The sequence below is a fragment of the Rhodnius prolixus genome, unplaced genomic scaffold, assembly GCF_049639745.1.
Source record: "Rhodnius prolixus isolate KJV_2025 unplaced genomic scaffold, Rpr scaffold_1, whole genome shotgun sequence".
Taxonomy (NCBI): Eukaryota; Metazoa; Arthropoda; class Insecta; order Hemiptera; family Reduviidae; genus Rhodnius; species Rhodnius prolixus.
The window spans coordinates 18,864,954-18,880,016 of record NW_027411581.1 but is presented as its reverse complement, the minus strand read 5'-3'; the positions used below and the strand labels follow the sequence as shown (position 1 = coordinate 18,880,016).

The 15,063-nt window shown below is 31.4% G+C and overlaps 1 protein-coding gene across 1 annotated transcript in view; it reads right to left on the bottom strand.

Annotated features, from left to right (window-relative positions):
* The window catches only part of LOC141456907 (uncharacterized), a 140,655-nt gene that overhangs the window by 29,957 nt on the left and 95,635 nt on the right, over nucleotides 1-15,063 (bottom strand). Inside the window, exon 8 of the transcript XR_012460109.1 lies at nucleotides 4,361-4,538. The gene's annotated coding sequence lies outside the window, so the exon portion shown is untranslated. The remainder of the gene's footprint in view (nucleotides 1-4,360; nucleotides 4,539-15,063) is intronic.

The window sequence follows — 15,063 nt, the reverse complement described above, 5'->3', positions numbered from 1 at the left end:
AAAAGCTAACACTTTTAACTTTAAGCAGAAACTACGTTATTATACGGTTCTTCCAGCTTTTCATGGCTTCCCGAATATAAATAAAGCTTTAATTACTGCAGCTCAAATGGCAATTCTAATAAAATGATTCAAAAAAATATTTAAGATTTTAAAAAATTGTTTTTGTTTTCTAGATTTGCATCTACTTAATTGAACCACGAGCAAGCACAGGTAGGCTTATGTAATTAGAATCTATCTATGTTTGTTTATTTAAAAATGTTTACTTAAGAAAGGCAGATAAGACAAAATAATAACATAATCTAGATCTTCTGGGAACGCACGGTATTGTTGTTGATGCTGAACGAAGCCTGACGGAACAGTTTGGTGATCTCTCTGAGGCACTTTTGAAATCTATCGATTGCCTCAGAGAACAAAAATTTTATTATAAAAGCAAATAATATACCTCTCATCCTCTCTATCAGTTTCTAACCTTACCTTTTTTCTCAATCTCTTAAAAATGTTAAATATATTATCAAAACAAGGTCTGAAATGCTAAATTTAACCTACAAATTCCTGGAACCCAGAGAGATCGCCAGACTGTCCTGTACGTAATTTAGAATGTAGTATTGAGGACTTGCATCACTTTATGATTGTGTGCCCCAAGTCATGAAGCATCTTGCGTCTTAGGTATTTCGGCAGTATGCACCAGTCCTCTCTACACATGGCCCTTCTCTTCCATCCAGTTCTCCACATTCAGCACTTTAAGGTCCCTTTCAACATCCTACAGCCAACGTCTTCTCGGTCGCCCTTTTCTTCTCGTACCGAACACGTCAGTAAACATCTTCCGAGGCATACTATCCTCCGCCATTCTCGCAACATGTCCTAAGCAAATCTATCCTCCTTTCTTTGATAAACTTTATAATTTCACAGATCCCTGTATAACTCATACAACTCTTTGTTATTCCTTCTTCTCCATGCACCATCCTCCAGCACAGGCCCAAATATTCTTAATATTTTTTCGTTCAAATACCTTCAGCACCAGCACATAGGTCTATGTTTCTGCAGAGTACGTCACTACAGGCCTTACTCTTGTGTACAAAGAATTTATTATAGGATTTTCTTTCTTCCTCTCTACCTACAGTTCTAACACTGTAGAGCAATTGACAGTCTATAGACAGAGTTGTCTAAAACTTTTGTAGCTGAAAGTGTGAAATAGCTGTTGAGGGATGTAGCTATTATTGAAATGAAGCATTCACCAACTAAATTTCAGAACTGTAGGTTTTTTACAGAATAGAATCTCTAAAAGGACGAATATTTTCATATCAAAGTGGTAGCGGAGGTAGCTAGAGATATTCAGAGTAGGATAACTTCTATGACCATTTACAATTCACTCTTTGGAAAAGACAGTACAGGCCCTTGAAGCCGAAGTAGAGTCAAGTTAAGCTAAGGCCCAAACACATTTTCTAGAACAATCATTAACCCATTTAAGGAATACAAATGACTGGATCCAAAAAGATGTTAAGATGAAAAATTAAGAAATTTACGATTACTTCCATATTTACCAGATTCCTATTTTATTAATAAATATTATATATATTTTTGGGAGATATAATTTCTTTTACGTAATATATTAATCTGTTTATTTGTGCTGGTATGAATTTATCATTATATAATCCATCATTAATGCGAACCGTGATTTTAGTTCGGGTCTGTTCTTCATTAAAGTTTGTGCTCAGCCCTGAAGCGATCACGATATCGTATCTTCTTATTGTTTTAAACAGAAATAAAAATATAAAATAAATTATTAAAAATGTTATAGAAAACAAAAATATATAATAAAGAACGAGAGAGAAAAACGAGACAATTAAATCATTCCGGCAAGTTGGACAATTGATCTCGTCTCTCATCGATTAGGAAATTGTAATTTAGGTCTTTGTTGGTCATTTTTGTTAAAAAAAAAAAAAAAAAATCTGTATTTTATTTTCAATTTTATCGTTATTGTATTCAACTCAAATTGACTCTCTTCATTTGTTTTATTATTGTTTGTTTAACTTTCCATTAGGATGTTTTTTAAATAAACTATTGTTTGGCATAATTTTACAGCACAATGAAAAAATAACTGCCAATTTCAGTCATATTTTTTGTGTGTTTGAGCTTTCGACCTAGGGACTAGGTCATCTTCAGAGCTAATTGAAATTTACTAATTTTGAATTAATTTTCTTCAGCTAAGAAATTTAGCTCTGGTAGTGATAATTAATGCAAACACGTTACCCGGGGACATAACTCTTTTTTGAACAATAAAAAAGTAACGTTTTATTTTAACAAATATTTATTTACTTGCTTTAAAATGATCTAAATCAATCACATATTATGAATAATGAATTATTTTCTTTACCTCAATTTGAATATGAAGGGAAAATCCGTAGTTGTAAATCACTTATATTGTCAAGTTATTTATAGTCAATACATTCAAATTTAAACTGCATGCTACGCAGCTATTAAAAACTGTATCAATATTTAAATCTAATTTAATTTTTGAAAGATGTACCAGTTACAGGTAATCTCAATATAGGCTAAGTTTAAAGGTTAGGTAGCATCCTTTACATTTATATCATTATACTGATATTAATTATGTTCAAATAATAATGGGAAAAATACTAGGACGTCACGTTTACATTGTAATGCAACGGCATGCATGCTAATGCTTCATAACTATTCATTATTCATAATGCATTCTAATGATCTATTAATAGATAGCTGCATTATATTTTGTACTGGCTGAAGTACTGGGGAGGCGTGGCTGTTTTTGAAAAGGAAAGAAAGCTACATTATTTTTATACGTAGTTGTTTATAAGCTATGAAATGAAGAAAATCAGTTACAATATTGTGGATACTGAGTTCTTTTCTTTCCCTTAATTTGAATATGAAGGAAAAATCTAACGAAAACCATTATTTCAGCACTTTGCTGAACACCATAAAGAAATAATTCATTATATCGACATACAACTGATGTGTTAAATTTTATTTCGCAACATTAAAATAGTCGGGGGACTTGGTTTCCAATATCGGCACTTGTGTTTGTTTTTAAATAAATATTGCCAACCAAAAGATAATTTTTAAAATTCAGAAGAACAAAATCTTAATATTTCTACGAGCACTACCGGCCAACGGGCACCACGATTGGATCCATAGCCTGTACTGTTCATCACATAATTAATTTTTTCAAAAAGCTGTAATAATAGCAGAAATATTTAGTTCGCACTGGTTATGTTTAATAGAGCATTTGATATTCTTTGAACGCGACCAATGCATTTAGAATTCTTGTCAATTAATCTCTAAGGAAGTAACCCGATAACAAACAATGTGAAAAATGCAGAAATCAAGTGGGAACATCACACGATTTCTCAAATAATGCACCACTTATTTATTTAATTACTAACATGGAAGTTTGCTAATTTTTCGCAAAAACAATCAACATTCCAAAGTTATACTTGTCATATTGCAGAACAGCTATTATAGAATGCTGAAAATGTAAAACTGCCATACCCTTAGGCAGAGATGACCAAGCAATAAAGATGGTGGATTGATTGGAACTACTGTAGAGCAAAGTTCAACTGTAATTCTAAGTTAGGACGTGAGTAAACATAGACGTAGAATTATAAAATATTTGAAAATATAGCTGGTAATTATTCATTAATTAAAAATTCATCAAAACGTCATATTCTTTAAAAGAGTGATGCAAATTAACTTTTCGTTGTTAAGCTATGTAGAATATTAAATTAGTGCTTTAAATTAGAATATACGGTTTTTTTATGCATAATAAATTAATTATAAAAATTGAGTCACCATTCAACCAACACTACTGCTACCTGTTATTAGTCGATCTTAAAGGTCAATAAGATTAAAGAAAATATAATGCAAAATTACTTCTTAGTTATTTTGAATATTAATTTTAAATAATTCATATTCATGAACCTTTGATATGAATCAGTCTAGTACAATTTGAAAATGTAATATGGTAGAAAAAATAATCTTATTTTTTGGGAGAAGGGAAAAACGGTGAAAGAAGGAAATTTTTGGCAAATAATCGATAAATAGAATTAAATCATTTTTGACTTTACTATATGTTTGAGCGTTTAAACTTATAGATTCCTATGAATCATTCGATTATCATCATGGTTTGACCTTAATTGGTCTTCCCAAAGCCATGTGGAATGTTATAAACCAGTGGTTTCCCAACTGTCTATAACCCTCACTCCTTCTTGTTCATTTTCTGTTGTAAATAAATGAAAATGAATTTCATTCATTGTATCTTGGTTTCAAAAGTTTAATTTTATATTCTATTCATACACTACTTTCTTAAAAATGCAGTAACACCAACCAACTCAAAGGTGGCTTCATTCTATTGAGATTACTGGTAACAACTACCAGGAAATAACAGAACATTCGGATGCTGCCCAGCAGTTAAAGGTAGAACTGAAGTCGGTTGCGTCTCATTTTGGGAAGTATGGAAATGATAAGCGCACTGTTGGCGCGAATTTGAACTTTATAATCCAATCCTGAAACGTAGTACAAAATGGTCAGTACAAAAAAATAATATATAATATAACATGAAATCATTTAAAGAGCATAATTAATTGAAATAAAAATTTAAAAAAATTTATGTTTATAAAACCAAAAGATTGTTTTGCCTTTCAGTGATGCCGTCTAATTTGGATATAATTTAAATTAGATTAGCGTGGTGAAAATAGCTTCAAAACACTGTAGAATAACAAAATAATGTAATTAAATGTTTGGCGTTTCACTAATTATAGTATTTAATAGTAGCGAACGAAAAAACAAAGGACGCTGTCCGCCCAATAGGCAGGCTTCTAGCAAAAATTGTTCTCAACCCGTAAAAAAAAGTTAGTTCTTTTTGATTCCATTGACACTATATTGTGAGGGATATTTCTTTTTTTTTATAATCGAGGTTAATTATATACTGAAATTTCACGAAACGTTAAACAGTATAAATCTGAGGAAAAAATAAAATAAAGAATGCGTTCCTAATCAATATTTGTTTAACTCATTCAAAAATGCCATTTATATTTAGGAAATAGAAACTAGGTGCTTTTAAATATTTTTAACCACGCAAGAATAAATAACAACTTCTTTTCATTATTAAGAGATGAAACATTGAAGAATGCTTATTACAATTTCTACTGGTTATCCTAAAAACTTAGCCACGCCTGAACTAATTTATAAAACTAGCAACAAAACTGAAATACATTGATGTAAGTAAATAGTGCTCGATTCGTGCAATATGCAAAAAAAAAAAATCACACCAGCGAATAGACTGATAAGACAGTACACACCCCCTATGCACTGATGCACATTTTTGGCACTTTTTCTCCCCTCAAAAAAAAAAAAAAAAAAAAATGGATCCACCAACACGAAGTTGAGTCAGGTTCGAAACTTTCACAGTTTATTTACATGAAACTAACAAGGGTTGCACGTTAAAGTTCGTTTGAGTTCGAAGCATACCCGAGAGTAAAGTAAAGCACTTTTGAGCATTACGAGATACAAGAGATTTTGTCTGAAACTTTCAAGATTCGTGCTCCTGCAATAGTATCGACATTCTCTTATAACAAGATTTAAGATTTTTACCAAGGAATAGTTATTATGAAAAGTTTTTTGTATAACAATCCACAATGCCCATCAAAAAGCTATTCCTGAATCTAACATAATAAAAATCAAATTCTTTGTGCTAGAATTAAATATTCGTCTAAACAGATTTAAAGAAAAGTATTAAGAATAATAGTTCTAGAGATAAGTGAAAAATTAAGGGAAGCTTTTAGTTGAGAGGAATTTAAGCCGAAGGAACCAGGGAGTTTCCATTCAAGATTCATCATTCTGGGAGCAGGTGACACACATGCCTGTCCTATAACGAAGAGGTGTAAAGGCCCTTTTTTACAATTTCACCCTTAGGTCGATATAAAATGGCCCACGAAAAAAAATAGAGCTTGGAATCTAATTTATTGACACTAGTAACAATGATATATTTTGCCTTAGGTCCTATTTCCATTATTTACTTGATTAATAATACAATAATTATTTTATACCAACACGAAATTAGAACCTATTTCGGACATATTACTCATCTTTTTTCTTTTTACAAAGGATATTCCTACGAAAAAGAGGGATCAACTCAGATGTTAACGCACTAGTCTCCCAAGCAGAGCCTCAGAATCGAATCCAGCTGTCTGCATTTAGATTTTATCTTCCTAGGAGTCTTTTACACTCACCTTCCGGTGATAGCCAATGTTATCTGTGTAGAGAGAAATTGGACCAGAAAATAGCAAAGCACTGTTAAGGGCTCCGGCCACCAATGAACTAAAATTGTTGGTGGCTCTTAAATTTAAAAAATAAAATAACCCTATCAGAAACAGAGTGCTCTACTTCGTTCTTAAAACAGAATTGACTGACTTTCGGGTTGCCAAAGCATGATTTTTTTTTTTTTGGCGTGGAGCTAAAATAGAAATTACTGCAAATGCCGTATTTTGACAAGTAAATTTCGTTTTGAGTAAATTTTATCGAGCTGGGCGGCAGTTTTACTTTGTAGGCAAGAATAAGTATGAAAGTTGGGAAGTTTCAAATCTCAGTGCTGGAGCCATTTCCCTCATCAAATTTATGAAAAATTGAACTATCCGATGACGAGTTTTTGATAAAAATGACAGCATGGTGAAATAACTTACTTTTTAAGTCCAAAAATGCGTTTATTTTTTTAAACAGACTAATTTTAAAATATAATTTGCCAGATGTCTTTCAATGTTTAAATTTCATCCTTGAAGAGAGATTTAGGAAGCTGCTTATGCATTGCTTAATGTAACTGCTTAATATTATATATTCATGTATAGAATTTAGAACGACACCTACAACACGGTGACATCACAAACGTAATTGCTGATTTTATAATGATTTAACAGTAACTTTCTAAAAACAATCTACAGTTTATGTCATTACTTCATTTGAAACAAAACTCATTTCATTCAATATTCTTAAGGTTAAAGGTAGAAATCAAATAGAGGGTTTCAAAGCAGGTAGATAAGAAGAAAGTTCTTACAGTTCGTACTTCAAATTTCGCAGTTTTCTTATAGCTAAACCACTGTTTGGCCTGATCTCGCAAGTCTGTTCTTATGAATTTTCTCTTTTAGTAGGACCAAGAAAACCTGCATTTCAATTTTTTCTGCTTTACCTTTTGCTATAATAATAATCAATACTTTACGTACGTATCTCAGAAAGCATTAGCTAACATCTAATGCTATTTCATTCTGGTAAGGCTTTTATAATTGTCCAGACATTGATGCAAAATATTTTTCGCACCTGTTTTATTATCAAATACGGCATCCATCTTGCACAAAGCTTTCTTATTTTTGATAAATTAAAGTTTAAAATGTACCATAGCTTTCTTCTGATATGCCAGCGACGGCGGATATCTCACAAACCGGAAGTGTTTTTTACCATGCAGCAATAAGAACATGTAATCAGTATTATTTTCAACATCGTATACAACTTTAAAACAAAATTTTATAAATGACAGTATATTTAGAATAAATTTATATAAATATATCTCCTAAAAGAGGATTAGTGGAGAGGCTACTCCACTATACATATGTACCTGTACTATACATGTATAGGATTTAGAACGATACCTACAACACGTGACATCACAAACGTAATTGCTGATTTTATAATGATTTAACCGTAACTTCCTAAAAACAAAACAATAATAACTTTTGTTAAATAATTCTTATTTTACGAAAACTCTCAGTAAAAATAAAGCGCATGCCTAGTTATTACATTGCAAATAATAAAATCGGCAAGTTTGCCCTTTGCACTTTGTTTTTGTTGCGCGAAACTTTAAAATTACATAAAAAATTGGATGAAAATTACGTGATCAGAATATTATATCCACTAACTACTAGATAAAAGAACAATGCAGCTAGACCTGAAACATTGGAAAAAAGTTTCACTAATTCCCTATTCTTATCTCCAACGTTCTTATTTCATGTTGTAATTCCGTCAATTTTTACTTCGGTCTAACCGAGACAATATTCGAAACAACCAACTTAATAAAGATGCCATTAAATTTCTTTGCAGATGAAATAATATTAACATTTATGGGTTAAGAAATTGGAAAAAAGTAAAGTTCGTAAATCATGCACTGTTGTACAGCATCAAACTAACTGCACGTGAATATTGGTATCAATCAGAAATTTGGAAAATAAGAACTCATTGTAGATTCCAATCATCCGTCCAATGATATGTGTTTAAATCTTCCCCTAAGTTATAAACCTGAATTTTATACTAAGTTAATATTTCCAATTCTAATTCCAATTGAAATAAATTGAAGTTAGTATTCCTTTTTTTCATTCTATAGCAGATAAAGTACATGTTTTAATAAACTGGCATCGCAAGAAGTGAATGACATACTCGTACTTGTCAGAAATGAGCTACCTTTACGCAGCATCCTCCAAGGTTATTCTAAACATTAACAAAGAACAAAAACACACGATTAGTCGAAAAAAAAACAAAACAAAATAAGCGTAATGACTAAAGGAAACGATGATGATACTTAAATAGAGATTTTGGAGGTTAATAGAGCAAAAACAATTTCTCAGATTAATGTGGAAAACTCTGTAGGAAAAAAATAATAATTCAGAAAACGATTTTGAAATCCAAATGCTTCTAATTTTAAAAGAAAGTTGTTCGCCTTATCGTTAAAAAATAAAAATAATTCTACTTAAGATTCAGCTTCAGTAAAATCAAAAGGCGAACGATTAGTTTCTGTCCAACAAGAAGGAAATCAACAGAAATTACTAAATAAATAAATAAAAGAAAAGAAAAAAAATATATACCTTGGATGGTTCATAAAATCAATAAAATTAAATTAGAATTAGATCTTTATCCTGACAATGCTTCATAAACTCTAATCCCCGTACAACATAAAAAAAATTAGAAATCTAAACAACAATTAAATCTATTAACACCAACCAAATAAGGGAAAAGGACTCATTTAGTAATAATAGTAAATAAAAGTGATAAAAGTAAATAAAAACAGGATTAAGATAATAAATTAAAAAATAAGGATAGCAAAAATCTACGAAAAATGTTGATTTCAAATTCAAAAAAAAGAATTATGTAAGAAATTAAAGAGCTATACGCGCTAGAAAGGAGAATAAGGAGCTCTACAAAAACTGTTACTAGACGATGCACTGGCTGGGCAATTATAACCGGAATAGACCTGAGACGTGCTTCGGTTTGAATAAAAAAAACAGATTTAGTAGCTAACAGATTTCCTCACGATCGTCACCTCAGAGGGCACCTGAAGAAGCTGGGCTTTGCACATAATGGCAACTGTAGTTTCAGTGGGGAAACTCCAATAAACTGCGAAACTGCTAAACGACTCTCTTAGATATGGAGATTTCTCTGATATCTCGATTGGTGGAAATGGTTGTAACATTTCCACTTTATATCCTTTTAGCTTAATCACATCTTCCAACATAAGAATGCATAAAAGATTTCGAGGAAACTAAATGGAACGTGAATGTAATAACAAATGTAAATGTTATAGTAGAGAAAGACTCTTCTTTAATTTATTACTGAATTGAAATAAAGCAATTTTGAAGCTCAAGAAGACTCAACAACTGAATAAGTAAACTTCTTACCACCGTTTCCTGCTCAAGGTATCCAAAACTATTAAAAAAACAAGATAATTGTATATTGTCTAGTTGAAGTACATAGGTTTCGTTATCTTAAGGCGGGAAGTAGCTACTGTGCCCATACTCAAGTTATCTCTTTGATTCTGGGAATTAGACAATGTAACAAAGAAGAAGCAGGGATTAGCTTATCGAGGAGTTAAGTTTCTGATCTGGATTCTTGCTACATTCTTTTAGACAGAAGTGGAAGATGTCTAAATAAGTTGACAAACTAGTCTCTGCTAGTCAACACAAACAACACCATACTTAACTGGTCGCTGATTTGGTCCCGGAATAGGCCGAGTGCTGATTTAATCTGGCTTTATGTACCTACAATCGTTAATTTGCCTTTGGAACTTGTGAACCAGAGCCGAGGTCTAGTGTGAAAAACACTGATCCTTGTTAAAAGGCTAAGTTTTCCTTCAAGAATTACGGAGGTTCGAATAATAAGCTTCTTTTATTAACAGGGTAGAGTAGACTAAACTACTATTGATGTAAAAACTGCGACAGGAAGAAATCCCTTGTTTGCGTTGTAATCGCTAGGTTGTAGCTTGCATTCTTTGGTATGTGGAGATCAGAAGAAATCACGTAGCCAAAATCTCTGTGGATAAAACTGTGGTCCTCGTAAAAAGAGGAGATTCAACAATCTGACCTTTATAAAATGCGTATTCGGATGTCTTGAAGCCTTGACATGCAGAACCCATCAATTGTCCCAATAAAATATAAAAGTATCCGCTTTCATTTCATTCTTTTACATTTAAACAATCAGAAGTTTGAAATAGGAAAAAAGTATAACATCGTGTGTGGATACTACAATCAATGCACAACGATATATTCGTTAGCAATGAACATCCAAGATAAGTATAGATCAGTGATGACATTTAAATTGCTTTCTTCAATATATGTATTATAATTGCAAACTTTCAGCAAAAGTATATAAGCGTGTTTCCTACCGATTGATTAAGTGGATATTTCTACAGACTAACATTTATCTTATAATAGTGATTGTCTAAGCGAAAAGTGGCTTCAATATAATGAATTAAATCATAAAAAATCATTATATCCATTAAGAAATCGGGGACTATATAAAAATAATTGACTCATAACATATTCTGAAAATTGAGAAAGCGCAAGGACGTTTTATTACTCACGTATGACTAAAACATCCGTTAAGTTTACAATGAACATTAAATTCCCTTTAAGATTAAGAAAACCCTGTCTTATATGATGTAACAAGATGGTGCCACATAAAGGGACTCCAATGAAGCGTAATGTTTAAATACTATTGAAACACCTACTTAATTTAAACAAAATATGGTAATTAATTCTAAAGAATTTAACATTGTTTAGTTAGCTTCCTAATTTCCTTTTATTTTTGGAAAAAACTATGTTCAATATTCTAAAAATAAATTATTGGAAATATAAACCCAAAGAAAACGAAATAATTAAGACAACGAATGAATGGATAAAATTTTAATTAATTCCACTTTTGGGAGAACAGATCTATTGTCCGTGCAAACTGAACAGTTTATTTAGTTTGAGAAAGAGTCCCGTTAATAATTCTTTCTTTTTTTATTAGGTGAACTCTGTTCTTGGAGCGTTGAAGGTGAATTGGCTGAGTGCTGTAATTTGCTGTTTTGGCATTTGTTTAGTGGCATTTAATTTACTTGAATTGAAAATCTTTCAACTCTAACCAAGTCACTAACACAATGGAAGAGACTGCGAATTATTCAGGAAGTTAGGGATTTCTTTTTTAATATTAAAAATTACCACATCTAACTTATTTATGATAAAGTAAGTGTTTAAAATGTGAAGGAATAGATCTTTCTCTCCGTGCATTATTAAATTCATTCATACTGAGTCTATGTATGCTTGTATTTGCGTGTAGTTTAGAATATCGGCACTATATAGATGAAAAAGAGAACTGGGGACTTAACATTAGTGACAATTAAATAGCTATACGTATTTATACTGTAAAGTTTACAGTATCGTATACTGTAAAGTATCATATACTGTAACGTACATGATAGTATGTATGACTTGGGTCCAAAGTTCCGCTAAAACTTCTCTGTTACTTTCTTTATCAGAAAAAACAAAAAAAAATCAAACGCAAATGAAAGATTTGTTAGCATACATACATATGTACATATGTTACATACACATGTATGTATAGACAAAAGAAGTTCTTAAAAATAACGACACCCAATATATTCGCCTAATATGGCCTTCAAAATTTAAATTCATTAATTTTTTGGAAAGGCACACATCGTTCGCCCTGCCTTACAACCAACCTCTCTTTCACAAACTTTATAAAACAAAACAAAAAACTCAAAACGATGGAGAAGATTACATATGTTTGTGCCAAACCACTCTCTTCTTAAGTCTCGGAAGAGAAAATCGTAGGTCATGCAGCAGAATTCGCATCTGAGGTCTCCGCGAGGATATCGAGTGCTCTGACTGTTGATCCAGCCTTTCCATGTTACGCTACTATTAGGCAATTGAGTGAACTTTAAATCTTTTCATCCAAATTATACATTAACGCAGTAACCACTATTAAATCCCGATCGTTAAAAAAGTTGGGTAGATAAACGTAAAATATGATTTATTTCGTTTTCACTTTATTAAGATGTGTGAGTAAAACCGTAAGATGTATTCATCTTTAAATTAAATCCAAACACAGAATTTTTCAATGTGATTTACAGAAATAGATAACTTGGAGGTACTAGAAAGAGTATTTGTTTTTTTTTTTTTAAATGGCAGTTTAACTTTCACTGGCCTTATTGGCTCGTGAACGCGAAGACAAAAGGCAAAGAAAAATAGGCGTTATTTTACTAATAATCACTAAATAGTCATTATAGCCGTAGAGATATTGTCTCCTAAGAAATAATGCCAATATGATCGCCAATCAAACATTATATTAAAACTGTCCGGTAGGACAGTTGTATAAGGGTTGACCATCAAAAACTGCACGAAAAAGCGTAACGTTGAAAAACACCCAACTTTGACAATTTTTTTCTCTTTTTCTATAAAAGATAAAATTCCCAAATTTTCTTTAAATCTTACTCCAAACCCTCCTTCATAACTGTAATTTTTTTGCAACCACCCAGATCTAATAGGTTTCGAGAAAAAAGTTGCCGAAAATGAGCAAAAACCGCTTTTTCAAAAAATGTTCTTGTTCTTGTTCTTCTTCTTCTTCTTGTTGTTCTTGTTCTTGTTGTTACCTTTTTTGTAAACAACGTAGCGCCTAAACGCGTGAACCGATTTTCATGAATGAGGTGTCATTGGATTCGGAATTTTATGTAGATGTGCCTTTTGGGGGTCTCGATCCTGTACATCGAATGGGAGAGGAGTTAGCCCCCTTAATGTAAGGCCCCCTCCAAAATTATTATTACTAATTACTCTGTAAATCTTGGCCCGATTTTGATAAAATTTGGTAGGATGATAGGGTTAGGGCTCCCCTACGTAACATTAAAGCGGCGATCAGCTCTTACACTTGTTAAGGGGAAGTATAGCAATCGTTTCAAATTATCGACACGTGAACCGACCGAAGTGTCATTCGAATCGAAATTTTGTACAGATTTGCACTTTAAAAGTCTCGACGCCGTGCCTCATAAGGAGGGGAGTTCGCCCCACCCAAATAAGGCCCTTTCTAAAACTATTATTACCAATATTTCTATAACGCTTAGTAAGATTTTGATAAAATTCAGCTCGAATAAGTGGTTAAAGCTCCTCTACGTTGCTGATGCTCTTGCACCTACTAAGAGGAAGTACTGCAATCGTTAAAATAATCAATGAGTGAACCGATTTAAATCAATGAATTGTCGTTCGATTAAAAAATCTTTGCCTTTTAGGGAGAAGTACTGCAATCGTAGTTTATTTTTCTTACTCCTCTTAAAAGGAAGTACTGAAATCGCAGTTTAATTTTGATATTCACGTACAAATACCTTCCTACGCTTTTTCAAAAACATTGTTATTGGGGATGGTTTGGGGGACCGCAACTATAATCATTCTTTAAAAAGATCTCTCCAGTGGTAGTTACGGTTCCGACTTAACACCTTATCAGGTTATAATTATAGAATTGCTTATTCCAAATTTTAAAAAAATCTGTAAAGCAGATATGTAACTTTGTAAAATAGACAAAAAGGAAAATCTATCCAAAAGGTACAAAAATCTCCTTAACAAAAACTTACAGTTTAAAATGTTAAGTATAAGGGTTGATTAAACGCCAAAAGGTACACAAATCAGCAAGTACCCAACATTTCATTAATACTTCATTAATATTTAAGTAATTCTACTGCATTAATTTTCATTAATAAGTTATTTTTTAGAATTTATTAGATGTCACAGACCCTTATGCTGGCCACTTCATTTATAATATTTTTTTGTTATAATTATGATAAATCACATAAATATGTACATGCATGTTAAAGTAGAAAAATACAAAGTTAGAGTCGGCTACTGTCTTGAATTCGTCTTACCGAAATATTCGTGAGCACAAATAACACACAGTTATAACAAGTAGATTATTCAACAACAATTATTGATTTCTCGATTGTAATTTAATTTAGTCCCCCTAATTTTACTTATAGTAAAATACTGGAATAATTAGCTGTCCTAAAAATATGCATATCTTATTTACTTTATATTACATATATACAACATTGTGGGATGAATACCTACATTGAGAATGTAATTGAAGAAAACTATGTTACTTGCGATAAAGCCAGATAATTATTATAAACGTTTGACTACTTCATAAAATAACAATTACTTTAATCGAAGAATGAACTTAAACCGACGATTTTTGAAAATCATTGATGTATGTTGGTGAAGTTTCTTTTAAAAGAAAGTTTTGAATTTTTTAGCCTCATAATTTTTTTTTATTTTTTGTAACGTTTTTCTTTTTAACCTGTAATTAATAGTTTCATTATTATAGATAACTAGATATTACAGTCAATCTACAGTGCTACTTGAACATATATTTTGTAGACGAAAATGGCCAGCATAAGGGTCTGTGACATCTAATAAATTCTAAAAAATAACTTATTAATGAAAATTAATGCAGTAGAATTACTTAAATATTAATGAAGTATTAATGAAATGTTGGGTACTTGCTGATTTGTGTACCTAAGTAATAAATAATCTGGCTTTATCGCAAATAATATAGTTTTCTTCAATTACATTCTCAATCTAGGTATTCATCCCACAATGTTGTATATATGTAATATAAAATAAATAAGATATACATATTTTTAGGACAGCTAATTATTCCAGTATTTTGCTATAAGTAAAATTAGGGGGACTAAATTAAATTACAATTGAGAAATGAGAAAATATTGTTGAATAA